Raw genomic sequence first — 18,517 nt, forward strand, 5'->3', positions numbered from 1 at the left:
AAGACGGCCGGTGATCTCCTTCGAAAATAAGCTGGATAGTAACATAGTAAATGATGGCAGATAAAGACCTGTATGGTCCATCCAGTCTGCCCAACAAGATAAACTCATTTTACATGGTACGTGTTACTTTATATGTATACCAGAGTTTGATTTGTCCTTGCCTTTCTCAGGGCACAGACCGTAGAAGTCTGCCCAGTACTGTTCCTGTACTAAGGGGAAGATGCACTAAAGACTCGTTAAAGGCCTTCCCTTAGCGAATCGATAAGGAAGGGGCATGCATCAAGGAAAAGGAATGCAAATGAGCTGCTCGTTCTAGCTCACTTGCATTCTCTATTCCATCGTTAAACAGTCGGCCGGTCGAGCATGCGCAGAGCAGCCAAGCGTTATGCTGGCTGCTCTGCGCCTGCCAAGGACGTCCTTTATGGACGTCCCTGATGAGCACTTGCCTTTCTTTTTTTTTTCCCTTCTGCCGCCCCCCCCCCCCCCCGAGGTCACCGTCTCCGCTCCCCCCACATCGAAATCACAGCATCCCGCAGCCCCGGCCTCCCCGCCATCTTTGGGCTTCCCTGCTTCCCTCCTTGTGTCCCGCCCTCGCAGAACTTACGTCAGACGAGGGCGGGCCAGGGAGGGAAGCCCAAAGGAAAGCGATCTGCTGTTGCCTGCTGCAGTGCCTTCACAGGTGAGAGGCGCTGTGAGGGTCCGGCCCGGAATGGAAAAAAAAAAAACATCCAACAAGTGCTCAGAAGACCAAGAGAGAAGGGAAAAAAGAAGCCAAGTGCTCGTCAGGGACGTCCTTGAAGGACGTCCATGTTAGGCACTTTAGAGGGACGTCCCTGACGAGCACTTGGCTTCTTTTTTCCCTTCTCTCTTGGTCTTCTGAGCACTTGTTGGACGTTTCTTTTTCCCCCCTTTCCAATTCCCTCACAGCAGCCCCAACGAGAGGTGCACTGTGCCATGGAACAAAATCTGTTAAGGCATGGCTGGCTCGTGAACAGATACAACTGATACAACTTTGGCCAGGCAACATTCCAGATTTGATTTGAATATCATTTAAAATGTGTTGACCATAATGAAGCAGAAAGTGGCCGTACACAATCCAACATCGAAAGCAGACCTTATACACTGGATCAAAGCTGTGTGGACTCAGGAGATAACTCCAGAATTCTACAGAACACCGACTAGATCAATGCTAGATCACAAACAGTTATTAAGAACAAAGGACATCACTGTAAATACTCATATCTACAGAAAATGTCTGCAGAGAATGACTTTGGATGTTAAATACAACATAATCTGTAACTTTAAAATCTGATTTCATATGTATGTAGTTAAATAGTCATAAATAATGAAAGCGGTGGTGGTCGCAAACTTTTGGCCACTACTGTAACCTTGACTGGTTACACAATGAATATCCAAGAAAACAACAGGGCAGTCTATCTGCAAGATCCAAGATGGCGACACAAAAAGTGGAACAGACAAAGAAATCTATAAGAAGATGAATTTATTCAACCAACAATGCCCAGCACAGGCCGTGTTTCGCCTACACACGGGTTGCCTCAGGGACAAATTATATTGAGAACTGGATAATTCATATGACTACAATCATATGACAAGGGAATCCACATGGTGGCTCTGTGAATCCTCCAGGATCATAGCTGTTTTAGCAATGACGCTGGAGGATTCACGGAGTTATCATATGGATTCCCTTGTTCTGATTTTTGTGTCGCCATTACCCACAAAGAATATGCACAAGATAAATTTTCATGTACCACTTTCACTGTATTCATTATGGGTGTACTAGGGACTGGGTTGAGAACCCTTGGTTTAGACCTTTACTTCAAAATTCACTTCATACAACAGAAAGAGCTTGTTCATGCTGAAAATGTTGAGTTTTATCTAGCTCAGTGAAAAAAAACTCCTACATTTTGAACTGCATACTTTAGGTAGCAGAATATGAAGACTCTTACAAGGCACCATAGCTGCAGACTTTTCACCTAGCCACAGACTTAAAAATTGCCCCTACGTATCTGCAAAATGCTGATATTTAAGCACCACTGTAAACCTCAAAAATTAATTTTGGAAAAAAAAAATAATGCTTCACCGATCAAAGGTATAGCTTTTGTGAGGAAACCTCTATTCAGTAATCACATCATTTTCCTCCCCTTCTTTGCACTGTCAAGTAGCTTTACATTTCTCTCAAACACTGACTTACAACCCCATGGTCTTTACTGTGGTTAATTACGAATTCATGCCATGAAGAACAGCACGATATACAAAGAAATAATGCACATGGCTGCATGGGCTCAGCTTTCTATTTTGTACAGGGGAACCAAAATAACTTAAAGAAATATTATTTCATAACAGAATAATGGGGCATTGTAATATATTATTTCCAGAGAAGGCGGAGGAGGACCCTCTGATCCAGGAAAGACCCAGTGCTTCCTGACAGAACCTGCAATAATGCCTGTTAGAGCAACTGCTTATTACAAAATGGTTTGAACATCTGTCCATTCACCTGCAGGTTTGCAATGAAGGGGCATCAAGGTCGAGCGATTCTGCCTGCCCCAGCAGCATGAGATGAGTTTGGAGCTGGATTTTGGATTTAATTAACCACCTTTCCAAGCCCAAATGTAAGAGCAGATACATTTCCCTGTCCCAGAGAGGTTACAGTCTTATAGCCTCATTTATTAACCTGTGTAAGCATGTTATTGAATGCATGCCTCACTATTTTCAATGAGGCCTATATACTAAAACAGTGTTTCTCAACTTCAAGTCAAGTATGCCCTAAAATCAGTGTCTCCAATATGCAGCCCCAGCAGTCCATTTTTGCGGCCCCATAACCAAGACAGGAAAATTGAATTGGCTTACTTGAAGGATGCGGCAAGTAGAGAAAAGGCCCCACGAATCTCCTTCGGGTCGTGTGTGCCTCCGTGGTCACACGGACGCTATGCATGTAGGCCAATGAGGCACATGCTACCCAGTGGAGCTTAACGGTGCCACATCCTTCAGGTGAGCCAATTCAATTTTTCTGCCATAGATAGTTATTAATCGATAGAAAAGATTGGGCAGGAAAGGAGATATCTGCTATTGCCTTTCCAGTCTGCTAAACCAAACCAACTGTTTAGCTCTTCAACTCCATCCTGTCCTTTGGAGATCCTCTGTGTATGTCGCCTGCTTTTCTGGGTTCAAATGCCATCCTTGTCTCCACCAGCAGCAAAGGGGAGTCAATATTGTGTTTGGAGTTGCTAGTGAGAATCCACCTAAAGTGCCGTGTTTAGCTTTGGGGGCTGCACCCTTGTAAGGATCATAAATAAGAATATTTTCTATGTTCTATGCCCAGTTAGCAATATAAAGTGTGTTTAAAATACATATATATATATCCTTGTAGGATCAAAATTAGTATTAAAAATTACATGTGAAAGCCTAAAATCTTTTGGTGGCCCCTGGAGCTTGTGTCCACTTTGCCCTAAGTTGAAAAAATTTCAACCGAATATCTCCGAGGTCCGATCTTTGGAATGAACATTCCAAAACCTGACATATATTTGTATGGTCATTTTACTTTTCTAATTGTGTAGGTCTGAGCCTGGTTTCTGTCTCCCCCATCTTCTCCAAACTCTTTTGCTATGTTTGTCTCTCCTCCTTTTATCAGCTTTCTTCAATTTTTCTGCCTCTCTATCCAGATTTAATCTCATTCTTACTATCCAGTTTTCCAATTTCCTTCTTTTTACTATGTCTATCTACAGCTTTCCAACTCTTTCCTTCATCCTAACTCTCCTATTCTGCTTTGTCTTATTCCCCAGTCTTTCACTAACTCTATCCTCTTCCCCTTTTCATTCAGTACCTTCCCTCTTTGAATCCCCCCATACTTCCAGCAAGCCTATCCCCCTTTTTCTCCCCATCCTTCTAGCCAGACTATCCCCCCTTTTCTCCCCTCCTTCCAGCCAGCCTATCCCCCTTTCTCTCTCTCTCCCCGTTCCATGCAGTGCAGATCTGCCAAGTCTCCTCCATTCAGCGGGAGACTCCCGCTTTGGCGGGTCATCTCCTGCACTCCCGCCAAAGCGGGAAAGTGTCCCACCGAGACACTGCAGGTCAGACTGCTTTTTTCCCCACTGCTGCTGCTTCTTCCAGTGAGCAGCAGCGGCAAAACAACTCCTGCCTCCCGCTCCCCCTTCCACCTGGTATCCGTTTCCTGGCCAATGCTGCTTCTCCTGTTGGACAGCAGCAGCCGTGACAAAACAAAACAAAAACAAACCACAACAAAAAAAGTAAGGGCGGGGCCGCTACAGCCTTTAGGCATGTGCTATCGGCTCTGCCGCTCCTCTCTCCGCCCCTGGAGCAGGAAGTTGAAGTCAGCAGTGGCCATTCCACGTTACAAGTACCTGGCAAGATCCCAAAACAGTACAATACATTTTATACTGCTTATCCTAGAAATAAGCAGTGGATTTTCCCCAAGTCCATTTTAATAATGGCTTATGGACTTTTCTTTTAGGAAGCTATCCAAACCTTTTTTAAACCCCGCTAAGCTAACTGCTTTTACTATATTCTCTGGCAACAAATTTCAGAGTATAATAACACGTTGAATGAAGAAATATTTTCTCCGATTTGTTTTAAAATTACTACTTTGCAGCTTCACTGCATGCCCCCTAGTCCTAGTATTTTTGGAAAGAGCAAATGAGCGATTCACGTCTACCCGTTTCACTCCATTCATTATTTTACGGACTTCTAACATATCTCCTCTCAGCTGTCTTTTCTCCACGCTAAACAGCCTTAGTCACTTTAGCCTTTCCTCATAGGGAAGTCGACCCATCCTCTATCATTTTTGCCCCCCTTCTCTGTACCTTTTCTAATTCCACTATACCTTTTTGAGATGCGGTGACCAGAATCAGAAGTCAATGAAGATTGACCACATTTTCCCATTACTGATCAAACGTTTTCCTTTTAACGATCTGTCAGTAGTGTTTTAGAAGAGCTGAAGCTTTTTCTCAAGTGTCCTCATTATTCTTGTAGATATAGAGTTACAATAGTCCAATTGGGACAGAATGGTTGATTGTACCTGTATAGAAGGAACCGACAGCCCCTAGCTCAGTGATGGTGAACCTTTCAGAGACCGAGTGCCCAAACAGCAACCCAAAATCTAGTGGCAAAGAGCCATTCCCCCTCCCCCCGTGCCCCTGGCCCCCCTCCCTCACATCCCCCTCCCCTCCTTCATCTCCCTCCGAGTTCCAGGCCCCCTCCCTCCCAGTTCCAGAGTTGGCCCTCCCTCCCTCCGAGTTCCAGGGTCCCCTCCTCCCTCCCAGTTCCAGGGGTAACAAAGGAGAGAATGTGTATATATCTGTGAGAAAGTATTAAGGGAGGGCGAAAGAGAGACAATAAATAAGCCTACCCACCCCCACCCTCAACTTCCACTGCCAATTAAACTTCTAACTAATCTATAAAGAATTTCACGGTGACAAAAAACTCCAAAGTTTAGGGATATTACCTGGGCTCTGTCTGCTCCTCCAACTACAAGTCAAGATTCTTCTCTTCTGCCGAGTGCCGACGATACCGGTGGCTCGGTGGGGGTGGAGTGCAGCATTGCAGTGAGCAGAAGGCGTGAGTTGCGGAGCGGCGGCTGCACTGAAGACCAGTGGGCGGGTGCACTGACGTGCTGGCGCAGGGGGAGGAAGACGCGACACCGTGACGTTTAGTCCATATGGGCTGGACTGGAGACGGAGCAAACTTCCTTGGGCGGGACTCGGGAGAGAGGAGCCTTACAGTGGGAGGAGACGACGCAGTGAGCGAGGCAGCGAACGCGGCGAAAGTGGAAGGTGCGCGCTGGCGACACCCCCCTACTGGTCGCAGAGCCAATGCGATGGCTGCCTGGGCTGCGGTGCCGCAATTACTTGTTTTCTTTTTCTTTTTGTAGCGGCCACGAAGGATGAAGGGAAAGTGGCTGGGCGCGCGTGCCCTCTCTGGCACGCGTGCCATAGGTTCGCCATCACTGCCCTAGCTACTTCAATTTATAAAAGCACTTTTTACACAGATTATGGGGTTCCTAAACATAATCACAAAACTGCAAACATACCAGTTTTCCTCACCATCATTTCATGCACTGGAATTTTACTCCAAAAAACATGTAATTAAAAATGAGAAACATTAAAGTTTACCTAAGACTATGCATGTATACATACTGTGCTGTTAACAAAATCTTACCTGTGACCGATTATTCTGCTACAGGCAGCCACGTGATGACACCATAGGATGAAAAGGAATCAGGGACCCACACCTGCAAGAGAGGAGAATATGGTTAAACTCAAGTAAAATAAATTGGACTTCACAAATTGTTCCCAGGTGCATAGCTCCCTTACCTTGGGTGCTGAGCCCCCCAAAACCCACTCCCTACAACTGTACAACACTACCATAGCCCTAAGGGGTGAAGGGGGGCACCTACATGTGGGTACAGTGGGTTTTGAAGGGCTCACATTTACCACCACAAGTGTAACAGGTAGGGGGGGGATGGGCCTGGGTCCGCCTGCCTGAAGTGCCCTGCACCCACTAAAACTGCTCCAGGGACCTGCATACTACTGTGATGGAGCTGGGTATGACATTTGAGGCTGACAAAAAATATTTTAAAAGTTTTTTTTTGAGGGTGGGAAGGGGGTTGATGACCACTAGGGCAGTAAGGGGAGGTCATCCCCCATCCCCTCCGGTGGTCATCTGGTCAGTTCAGGCACCTTTTTGAGGCTTGGTCACAAGAAAAAATGGACCAAGTAAAGTCGGCCAAGTGCTTGTCAGGGACGCCCTTCTTTTTTCCACTATGGGCCGAAGATGTCCATGTGTTAAGCACGCCCCAGTCCAGCCTTCGCTATGCTTCTGACACGCCCCCGGGAACTTTGGCCGTCCCTGCGACGGAAGGCAGTTGAGGACGCCTAAAATCGGCTTTCGATTATGCCAATTTGGGTGACCCTGGGAGAAGGACGCCCATCTCCTGATTTGTGTCGAAAGATGGGCGCCCTTCTCTTTCGAAAATAAGCCTGATAGTGCCCTATTTTCTCTAGCGTGGGAAATAGCACACACTAGGGTTGGAACTACTGCTGGCACCCACTTTGGGCCAGAAGTAGCTCAATATTGGTGCTTGGTAAGTCCACGTTGGGCTTACCACTGCTTTGTAAAAAAGCCCCTTCAATTCAACTAGAAATTCTCCTACACATAGGAAAGAGAACAGTTTTTCTGAAAACATCCCCAAAGTAGTCTGTCCACTTCATATTGCTTGACATACAGCATGACCACCAGGGCAGTTAGGCTATTAGGATATAATTCTTTTTCCAGGACCAGGGCTGCCATTAAGGGGTGGCAACTGGGCAATTGCACTGGGCTCCCATATCACACAGGGGACCCCAATTCTGCTTTAAGCTAAAAGAAGTATAACCTGAAGATAGACACTAGGGAGGAGGCCCCAAAATCTATTGGTCCTGTCTTTTTTTTAAGGAAGTCCACCCTACCAGGTACCTGAGAATGCAAGATTCAATCTATTTTCAGTTTAGAGCCAGTACCCCACATAAATTGTAGATGATACCTTCTTAAGAATCTTAATGTGATCCAAAAAGTCACAATAATCTGCAGTACTTGACCAAACAAATCATAACTACAGAGTTTTCCAGCAACTATACATTTAGAAATGAATATTTCTGGAAAAAAAAATAAGCAGGGCACCAGAAACAAAAGTAGTATTGACCTTAAGGCTAGGAGGTGGCTCTGTTTTATCTTGGGGTATGTAATGTGCTGTGTTTCAATATATGTAAGTTGTGTGTCCTTTGTTTACTTTTTTTTAATTGATTTCCAGAATTTTACAACATAATTTTATAAGAAAGTGAAATAAAAAACAAATAGAAGAAAAAATAGAAATGGAAACCCATTCCACAAGAAAAAGAGTAAATCATGTAGTCCTCAGGACAGAAACAAACAAGGACAAATGCATGGAAGAAAAAAAATGCAGGAAAATACTAACAATAAAAGGAATAGGATTTTGTACTAATTACATCCGCTTTTCCAATCCCAACCTCAAAAGAAACAACTTGAAGAACAGGTTTAATATGATTCTATTGTTTTATTATGAATGTTGTGTTCTCTGCTGTTTTGATCAAAGTTTCTTGCTAGTTGGGTTATAAATTCAATAAATAAACAAATAATGGAAAATAGACTTACAAACATTTAGATGATTTGTGAAAGTTTTCAGTAGGTAGAGAGAGTAATACCAAGTTGACAACAGAAGGCTCTATCTTCATGAGTTTGGTTGCTACCATGGAAGAACTCTCAAGACGGAATCTCTGTGACCTTGAAAGGTCATGTTTTACATCATCATCTATTGGTCCTACAGAAGACATCACTGTTCTTGGCTTCTGGCTATAAAGGCCCCATTTTTCTGAAAGACCACTGAGGCTGTTAAAATGCTGTTTCCAAGCTCATGATAAAAGGTCTTTGAAGGGGATCAAAGTTATGAAGGAAGTGTACCAAACAATAGTGGCCTCAAAAGACTCTTTCTTCCAAGTAACTTCAGTCATGTAAACAGTAAACTGCAGGTAGCTGGAACAGTGCCAGCAGTAGAAGTATGCCAAAAGCAAATGAACAGTTCTATGCCTGGATTCCTCTGTGTACCTTGCAACCAATAACCCACATTTCACTGATTCAAAATGGTATGGTGGAAGGGAGAATGAAGGGAAGACAGCCATGGTGAGATATACCATCAGCAAAATATCTTTAGGTGGAGGAGAACCCACCACAGCAGCTATAGCTAAATAAGAACACAGGATGCTCCAACAGACACTAGTCAAACAAAGGGAGATGTTAGCACATTATATCACCTCCCAGAGTCAACAGAGCTCAGAGCCTTACAAAGTCAAATTAATGAAACACCAGCTGTCTAAACAGATAAACTAACTCATTTTTTTAAATTACCCTTTCCCTTTATCTACTAATCTATGAGTAAATACAGCGGGTACTCAGGCTGTCCATGGCTGCTGGTTCTCTACCCTGTCTCACTTTCTATTCCCCTCCTTTACAATAGAGAAAAAGTCACATTCCTACATATTTGATGAAGTGCAATGATGGCTAAACAGAAAGAAAGTAAGTAGGTTTTATATTCACAGTTATATAATTGAGGGCTCCTATTGTAAGAACGGTTACCCTACACAACCCAAAATGAATACTATGCATATCAATTGAATGAAGTCAGATGAGGCAACCAGCTGTGCATCTCCACAGTTATTTTGATAAAACACTAATGGTCCACTAAGATAGTACATAATTGGTGCAGCGAAGGGCGACTAAAATGATAGCGGGGATGGGACGACTTCCCTATGAAGAAAGACTAAGGAGGCTAGGGCTTTTCAGTTTGGAGAAGAGACGGCTGAGGGGAGACATGATAGAGGCATATAAAATAATGAGTGGAGTGGAACAGGTGGATGTGAAGTGTCTGTTTACGCTTTCCAAATATACTAGGACTAGGGGGGCATGCAATGAAACTACACAGTGTAGTAAATTTAAAACAAATAGGAGAAAATGTTTCTTCACCCAACGGGTAATTAAACTCTGGAATTCGTTGCCAGAGAACGTGGTGAAGGTGGTTAGCTTGGCAGAGTTTAAAAAGGGGTTCGACGGTTTCCTAAAGGATAAGTCCATAAACCACTACTAAATGGACTGGGAAAAATCCACAATTCCAGGAATAACATGTATAGAATGTTTGTATGTTTGGGAAGCTTGCCAGGTGCCCTTGGCCTGGATTGGCCGCTGTCGTGGACAGGATGCTGGGCTCGATGGACCCTTGGTCTTTTCCCAGTGTGGCAAAAAAAGAAAAAAAGCTGTGCCTAGTTAAACACACATTTTTATACACCAAATTTATAAAATCAAGTACGTTCCTACTTGTCTTTAAAATAGTAGCCCAGGTGCAAAAGAACTCATGAACGTGTAGACATTAGCACTTCACACCAGCTCCAGAGCTGGTGTAAATGTTAGTGCATACTTTCCCCCTACATGCATATCAATTTTTACTAAGCAGTGGTAAACCCAACGTGGGCTTACCGCACACCAATCCGAACTACTGCCAGCCCAAAGTGGGTGTCAGCGGTAGTTCCACCCCTAGTTGGTGGCATTTCTGGTGCTAGCTGAAATATTTGAAAAATATTTCTGCAGGAGGTTACCCGGTGGTAATCGGGCAGTGCACAGGTTTGCGTGGGAGCCCCTACTACCACGTCATTGGGTGGCGGTGCTCTCCCCCATATGGCCACGTGGTAAGATCAGTCTTACCGCATGACCATTTCGTTTTTCAGCCTCTTTACCCACTGTGGTAAAAAAGGCCTCAGCGCGTGGCAAAAACGGCTGCTACCACTAGCACAGGGCCCTTTTACCACAGCTTAGTAGCCCCTAAGTAACATAGTAAATGACGGCAGATAAAGACCTGTACAGTCCATCCAGTCTGCCCAACAAGATAAACTCATTTTACATGGTACGTGATACTTTATAAGTGACTTATGAAAAGTGATAGTCTGTGTGTCTTGTTTCCTTTTAGACTGTTTTGTGTGAGTTGTTTTATAGATGTTTATATGTAATTGACGTGTAAGCTGAACTTTATTCTAAACCACTTGTTGATGTAGAAATATATAAAACTGAGTAAAATAAATCAATCTATGCATGTTAAGTGCAGATTCCAAACTCGACCCTGTGCATGCCCACAAAGAAAAAGCACGACATGAAAATTACGACTAAATAGTACCCCCAAAATCTTTGACCCCAAAACAATTTAGATCTATTACTAAAGTACAAGCACAGCTTCATCGTTAAGACATACAAAAGTAATCAACATTATGGCATTTTTAACTTCTTCTGCTGAAGATTTCTCTAAAGAGAAAGCCCAAATTGTCAGCAGACACATCCACAAGGGTTCTTTTACTGTACTCATCTACTTCACCAACTCCCCTTGGAGGCAGGGGTGGGGAAGATAATAGATGTTGCTAACAAGAGGAAGACCTTCATCCATTTCTAGAGGATAAGTGAGAGGGACAACTGACCTGAATGAAAACACAGTCAACGTCTTCTTCACCAATATACTTTATACACTACTGTCAAGATCCAAGACACTCCCCTTAACCATCCAGAAGGTAAAATACTGCCACTTAACTTTTTTCTGTGTTTAGAACCAGCCTAATGGTTAGCACAGCAGGCTAAGAACCAAGGAAGCCAGGTTTAAATCCTACTGCTGCTCCTTGTTACCTTGGGAAAGTTATTTAACCTTCCATTGCCTCAAGTACATACTCAGATGGTAAATCATCTAGGGACAGGAAAATGCCTATCGTGCATGAATGTAACTCACCTTGAGCTACTAAGTGTGAGAAATTCAAATTCAAAACCTGCAGGTTTCAACTCCTGATATTTCTAGATTCTCCAGTCTGATGGACAACATTCTTATTCTGTACCAAATTCTGTTAATACCATTCAACTTCCTTCAACCACTGCTTGAAGATTAGCTCTAGATTCCTGAGCTTGTATTCTAGCATGAATGTCCATAGTTAGACAAGTCAATTAGGAAACTCTTCAACAGAAGTCATAACGTTGCATATGTTGTTCATAGTTAGGCTGGCTGATGACTATGTGGGACTTGAGGGGTCTTTATCCTCAAAGCAGCATGTTACCTCCAGGAAATTTGCCTCCAAGGCTTCAGAAAACCTTCAGTGCTTCCACAGGCAATGGCCGCACGATGACCTGAATGCAAACCCTCTCAGTCGATGATCACCTCTTGGGAGATCTCCATCTTGGCTGCCAACGCTTGCAAGACTTGGTCTCTGAAAGTCTCCTGCTGCCAAGAATTCACCTCCAAGTTCCAAGCCTTTCTAAATATTTGTCTTTTCATTTATGTTTGTGAATATAATCATTTTTAATCATCCAGTACAGACCATACTTGCATATGCAATCAAAACCTGGACTGGATCTGACCTCATTTGGGAGAGCAAGAGAGAGGAGAGACTACCAGCACATAAACCTCCTCATGTGAGCGCCTAAATGTAAGTGGTATTTGCATGCTGGGATTATAGAATACTAGCACTTACACATGTGAATGTTATAGATTTGCGCAGAAGTGCTAGTTGGGTGCTAAGTGGTACTATATAATCTTAACATGCAGATGCAATGGGTTGATCATGTGGGTGGGGCATAGGTGTCTCCCACAATTATGTGCTAAACAGTGTCATTTATGTGCTAAAATGTCGTACTTAGGCAAACGCATCTGTATAAGTGGTCACAGCGAAATGTTGGTGCGTAAGTGCTAATTTCCACTTGTATTCTATAAGAATTTAGGCACCCAGATGCCAGAATTCATGCTCTGTGTCCTGCATTTTGGCAAACTTTACAGAATTGTCCCCTCAGCATTTTCTTCCACACAGGACCTTGAAGCTTGTCTCCACCACCCTGCAAGAGCAGCAGGTAAGGAATGTTGCTTCCCCCTTCATACTGTAGCCCTTGGATACATCCAGAAAGGAAAACTAAGAAGGGGATTAATTACAGAAATAACATTTCAATTTATAAAAGGTTCCTGCTTGCTTTTAATATTGTTTGATCAATTTTATTACTAATGTAGTATCAGATTAGTTGACAAAAATGGCTTTAAACTTATAATCAGTCCATCAATGTCCATTATGGGTCAAATTCAAGAAAGGGCACCTAAAGTTGAGCTCCCTGATAGAACACACTAGGCGCAAATTCTGTACCAGAAATTACATTTATAACCGCCATAACAGAATACTAATGTACGTTTCCAATTATACACGTGACTGTAGGTGCGAGTACTTACACACCACCTCAATGGATGATGTGTATGCACCTAACTAGAGTCTGTTAGATAAGCGATACCATTCTACAACCTGCCTGCACTTATCCTGGGCATGCCCCAACCCACCCATGCCCCTCAGGTCCACGCCACTCTAGAAGTTGCACTTGATCGATTTTGTGTGCAACTTCTAGAATACCAAGGACAGTTGCAGACATAACTGCTAACTGGTGATGATTAGTGACAATTAGCAATTGACCTTATTCTATAACTTGCACATGCAAATTTGAACATAGACCCCAATTATAGAAAGGTCACCCAAAATTAGGTGCAGGTTCCAGATCTGCATGCAAAATAACTAATGAGCTCCAATGATTTAATTAATGGAGTTAACATACAATTAACTGGCACTAATTATGATTTGTGTACAGATCTGGCTGAATGCTATTCTATCCAAACAGCAAAGGTGGTCCAAGGACGAAGGAACAGTCAAAAGAAACCAAACCAAGCTGTACTGAAGGACCCAACATGACCAAGTTTCAGCAATACTGCCTGCACCAGGGGTCTATAAACATATGTCAATATACAAAACAGTTAAAAATATAAAAAAATTATATGATAAAATTACATAAAAATAAACAATGACAAAGAATTATCATCAGACTCTTCAATACAAAATTTTTTAAAAAATTTGAAAAGGATTGCCCGATGGCTGCAAAAGAATAGATTGAAACTGAATATAGGGAAGTCTGGTGCAATATGGTTAGGTAAAGGATGCCCAGAAGTTGTCTCTGATTTGGGTAGAAAATAAGCAAATTTCTCTAGGAATTATGTACATAATTTGGGTGTGTGGATGGAAAAACAGGGCTGACTTTCATGTGAACATTGCTAACCTAATTTAAAGAATGTTTTTCAATTATGTTTGATTAAACAGCTGAAACGTTTTCCCAAGTATATGTTGCAGAACGTGGACTAGGCTTTGGACTTGACCAGGCTGGACTACAGGAATCCTTTGAATTTCAAGTGGGCTTGCCTAAAAACCCATTATGACATATTCACCTGCTCCAGAACACAGCTGTGTGGTTGCTTGGAAGCCCAGGTATGAAGGGCCACACAAGGCCCATGTTTCAGGAGTTACATTAGCTACCTATCAAAGAACAGTTTAAGGTTTTAACTCTGGCATTTAAAGTGCAGCACAGGATAGGTCCTCTATTTGGTGGATTTGTTAGTTCAATATTCACTGAATTTGAATCTTCGGTCATCCCAGGGGACCTTCTTGGCAGTTCTTCAGTAAAACAATTTGGTTAAAATTTGCTAGAATGAAGGCTTAGTGGTGGCCCTGACCCTGTGGAATAAGTTACCAGTGACAGTGAGGCAGGAAACAGATTATTTGAATTTCTATAAGTTGGTTACGGCCTGGCTGTGGGCAGTAGTGGGAGGTTACTTGCCATGGTGGTCATTAGAACATTAGCATTGCCATACTGAGATAGACTGAAGGCCCATTAAACCCAGTACCCTGCTTCCAACAGTGGCCAATCCAGGTCACAAGTACCAGGCCAAAAGAGTAAAACAGATTTTATGCTATTTATCCGAGAAAAGAAAAGCAGTGGATTTTCCCAAGACCATCTTAATAGCTTACGGATTTTTCTTTTAGGAAAATTATCCAAACCTTTTTTAAACCCTGCTAAGCTAACTGCTTTTACCACATTCTCTGCCAATTAATTCCAGATTTTAATTACACGTTGAGTGAAGAAATGTTCTTGATTTGTTCCAAAATTTACTACTTAGTAGCTTCATTGCAGTATACGTTGTTTTAGGGGGGAGGAGATGGGGGATGTACTGTATTGGATGTGATAATCATTTCTATAATCCTATGCTGTTGTCCTGAGCTGTTTTGACAGGGGTGATATTTATCTATTTAGTTTGATTTTTATAAATCACAGGCGACTGCTCATCCCTTCCAACATCATCCCACAGTTTCTCTTCAATTGATTGGAGAAAGCATAGCCAGGTAAACTAAATATCACAAAAATTATGGTTTTAACCCACAAATCTGTCCCCTCTGTTACAAAACAAAAAGTTCATTTAGACTACAAACTTTTCTACCAGAAACACCCATAAGATGTTTTAGTTGTCTGTGACACATTTACATTTGATTTTTTTTTTTTGTGTGTGTGTGTGTGTGTGTGTGTGTGCAGATTTCTTTTCTAAACAAAAAGGTACGGCTCCCTTTATACCAAACAATGAAAAAAAAAATCTACCTAACGATGACAAGAAAGAGATATAGGAAGGAATAAGGAAGGAAAGGCAGGTAATGAAGAAATGGACAAGCTGGCCATTTTAAGGAACATATGCAACCCAATGTTACCACTTTCAGAGAGGTCTAATGGATATACAGTATTAGAGTAGCAAGTGAGGTGTTCACAAAAAATGAAGGAACCCCACCCCATAGGGTATGGCAAATTCAATACAGCAGGCATGAGGCTTAAGCAATCAGTTTTTCAGACTAACACTAACAAAACACACATGAGACAGAGATAGCTGTAGGTAAATCTATCATTTGCTACTTTCTTTAAATCACTACTACTACTACTACTAACTAGCATTTCTAAAGCGCTACTAGGGTTACGCAGCGCTGTACAATTTAAACATAGGACAGTCCCTGCTCAAAGAGCTTACAATCTAAAAGACAAGAAAACAATCTAAAGACAAGTGAACAATCTAGAGGACGAGTGAACCAGTCCTTTATTTTCTTATTCCTGTTACTCTTATCTATTTATACGTTCCATCTTTGCTTACACCCTATGCTGTCTATTACAATGTTTTATTTTGTTGACGTTGTAATGTAGTATATACTATGTTATACTTTGTATTGTTTGAATATTTTTACTGCTGTAATAGTCTATATTCTATAGCTTATGTTTAAGTTGTTCCTTCCTGTACACCACCTTGTGTGAATTCCTTCAAAAAGGCGGTAAATAAATCCTAATAAGTAAACAGTACATACAAATTCTCTCATGCACATCTATTAGAGCTATCGTGAAAATCCAACCTCTCAGGAGTCCTCAAGGGCTCCAGGTTCCCCATCCCTCTTCCAGTTGAGTTGGATACCTGAAGCAGCAGAAGGAATCAGACATGCAAAAAAATCCCTCAAAACTTTTACAAGTGTCTGTTCCACACAAAGCACAGTAAAGGAAAGTTATCAGCAGCAAAGGACAGTTGAACACACACGTCTGAAAAAGCCCATTTCCTGTATGGTTTTTACTGCATTTCCCAATAGGAAATAAGCGTACTTAAAACTAATGCTTCCTGCTCCTGGCAATCAGCATGTACGTTAAAACCAGTGTGTTATGAAAAGGATCTTTCACAGTATCTCATGCGGTAATGCAGTGTGCAGCGATGTGCCGTGTTGCCCGATTACCGCCAGGCTTGCCTAATCCCAGCCCCCTGTGCTAGAAAAACATTTTCTAGCATGGCAAAATCAGAACTACCTGGGTGCACCCAGCACTAGTGCTATTTTGTCACATGCTATCCCCATGGTAGCCTTACCGCACCTTCATAAAAAAGGCCCCTTAGATTTTAGCAAGGCTTTGGACACAGAATTGAAAAGTTCTGCTCCATAAAGTACACAATTTCTAAAGGTATTCCTTACCACCAGTTATTTTTAAAGGAATTATCAATTAAGCTCCAAGAAGACAAGATACAAATAAGAAAAAAAAAACCCAAAACAGGAACATAAGACGATATCCTTTTTGATTGGTCTATTTATTACTTTTATAGTGAAGTAACATAGCAACCTAACAAGCCTTGACATGAAATCAGTAGGTCATTTGCTTACAGTACCCATGACCTTAGTTTGAATCCTGCACCTTGGTATCTGTCAGGTAGACCAATCTCTGGCCAACTTAGCCATCCATTCACTTTCAGTAGTAAAATGATTACTGGCCTTAGCCAAGGGAAAAAGATGACTACGGAAGGTAATAGGATACCAATCCGCTAATAGTCTGCCAAGAAACTGTCACACACAAGTGGCAGCCCTCATAAGCTGTTCGTGACTTGGAACTTGTACACAGGGGACTACCTTTACTTTTAATATAGCAACAACAATACTATCTTCCTTCTCCAAGAGCACTAACATCTTTAACCTTTCCTTAAATGAGAGTCGTTCCATTCCCTTAATCATTTTGGTCACTCTTCTCTGTACCTTCTCCAGTTCCACTATATCTTTTTTGAGATGGGGCGACCAGAATTGCACACAAAAATCAAGGTGTGGTTGCACCTTGGAGCGATACAAATGCATTATAAAAGTCTTAGTAATTATTAGGACCGCACCTCGAACCTTGTGTTCAATTCTGGTTGCCGCATCTCAAAAAAGATATAGTGGAATTAGAAAAGGTGCAGAGACGGGCGACGAAAATGATAAATGGGATGGGACAACTTCCCTATGAGGAAAGGCTAAAGCGGCCAGGGCTCTTCAGCTTGGAGAAAAGGCGGCTGAGGGGAGATATGATAGAGGTCTATAAAATAATGAGTGGAGTTGAACGGGTAGGTGTGAAGCGTCTGTTTATGCTTTCCAAAAATACTAGGACTAGGGGGCATGTGATGAAGCTACAAAGTAGTAAATTTAAAACGAATCTGAGAAAATATTTCTTCACTCAACGTGTAATTAAACTCTGGAATTTTTTGCCGGATAATGTGGTAAAGGCGGTTAGCTTAGCAGAGTTTAAAAAAGGTTTGGATGGCTTCCTAAAGGAAAAGTCCGTAGACCATTATTAAATTGGACTTTGGGAAAATCCATTATTTCTGGGATAAGCAGTATAAAATATTTAGTACTTTTTTGGGATCTTGCCAGGTATTTATGACCTGGATTAGCCACTGTTGGAAACAGGATGCTGGGCTTCATGGACCTTTGGTCTTTCCCACTATGGCAATACTTATGTATAAAGGAAGAGAATAAAACAAACATTCTGTTTGCTGTTTCAGCCATGTCACACACTAACCAGAAGACTACAATGTATAGTCCATGATGTTTAGACAGCTTTCCTGGGTGGTGACTCCTAATATGGAATCTAGCATCATATAGCTAGCTAGAATGTATATCACTCTGTTCTTGTTCACATTAAATTATATGTGCCACCTGGATGCCCAGTCTTCCAGCCTCTCAAGGTCCTCCTCCAATTTCTCACAGTCCGCAGTGATTTAACAACTTTGAATAATTTTATATGTCATCTGCATATTTACTCACTTCCTTCACTGCTCCCATTTCAGTATCATTTATAAATATTGTCCCAATATTGTTCCCTGTGGTCCTCAACTATTCACCCGCCTCCTTTGGGGTCTTTGTGATACTTTATTAGGTTTCTTCATCTTTTAATGCATTTCTAGCTTTCCCTGTGCGACTGGGGATGTGAGCTCACTCCCTGACCTTTTGATTTAAAGGAGGAAAGGGACCCAGCGGGCTGTGACCCATACTGTGTGAAAGCTGCCTGTGAGAGAAGACTGTGGACTTTCCCTAGACGTGTAACACTCAGACAGTCCAAATGAGATAGAATTTGGCAGCCTAATGTGGCATCCTTCCCTGTTCAATTGACTTCCTCTTGAGGTGATGTAAGGTATCAAACTTCAGAGGAAAATGTTTTGGAAGGAGTCTTGTGAAACAGTCTGCAGAGAAGAGTATCACAAGGATCCAATCCTTTATCACTTAGGTTGCTCAGCCCTGTGTGC

The 18,517-nt window shown here is 42.2% G+C and overlaps 1 protein-coding gene across 2 annotated transcripts in view; it reads right to left on the reverse strand.

The window, feature by feature from the left end:
* PRKCD (protein kinase C delta) overlaps nt 1-18,517 on the reverse strand; it is a 232,912-nt gene that overhangs the window by 147,739 nt on the left and 66,656 nt on the right. For both annotated transcript variants that reach the window (XM_030205956.1, XM_030205955.1), the window contains exon 2: nt 6,193-6,265. The gene's annotated coding sequence lies outside the window, so the exon portion shown is untranslated. The remainder of the gene's footprint in view (nt 1-6,192; nt 6,266-18,517) is intronic.

Source organism: Microcaecilia unicolor, chromosome 6, assembly GCF_901765095.1.
Source record: "Microcaecilia unicolor chromosome 6, aMicUni1.1, whole genome shotgun sequence".
Classification (NCBI taxonomy): Eukaryota; Metazoa; Chordata; class Amphibia; order Gymnophiona; family Siphonopidae; genus Microcaecilia; species Microcaecilia unicolor.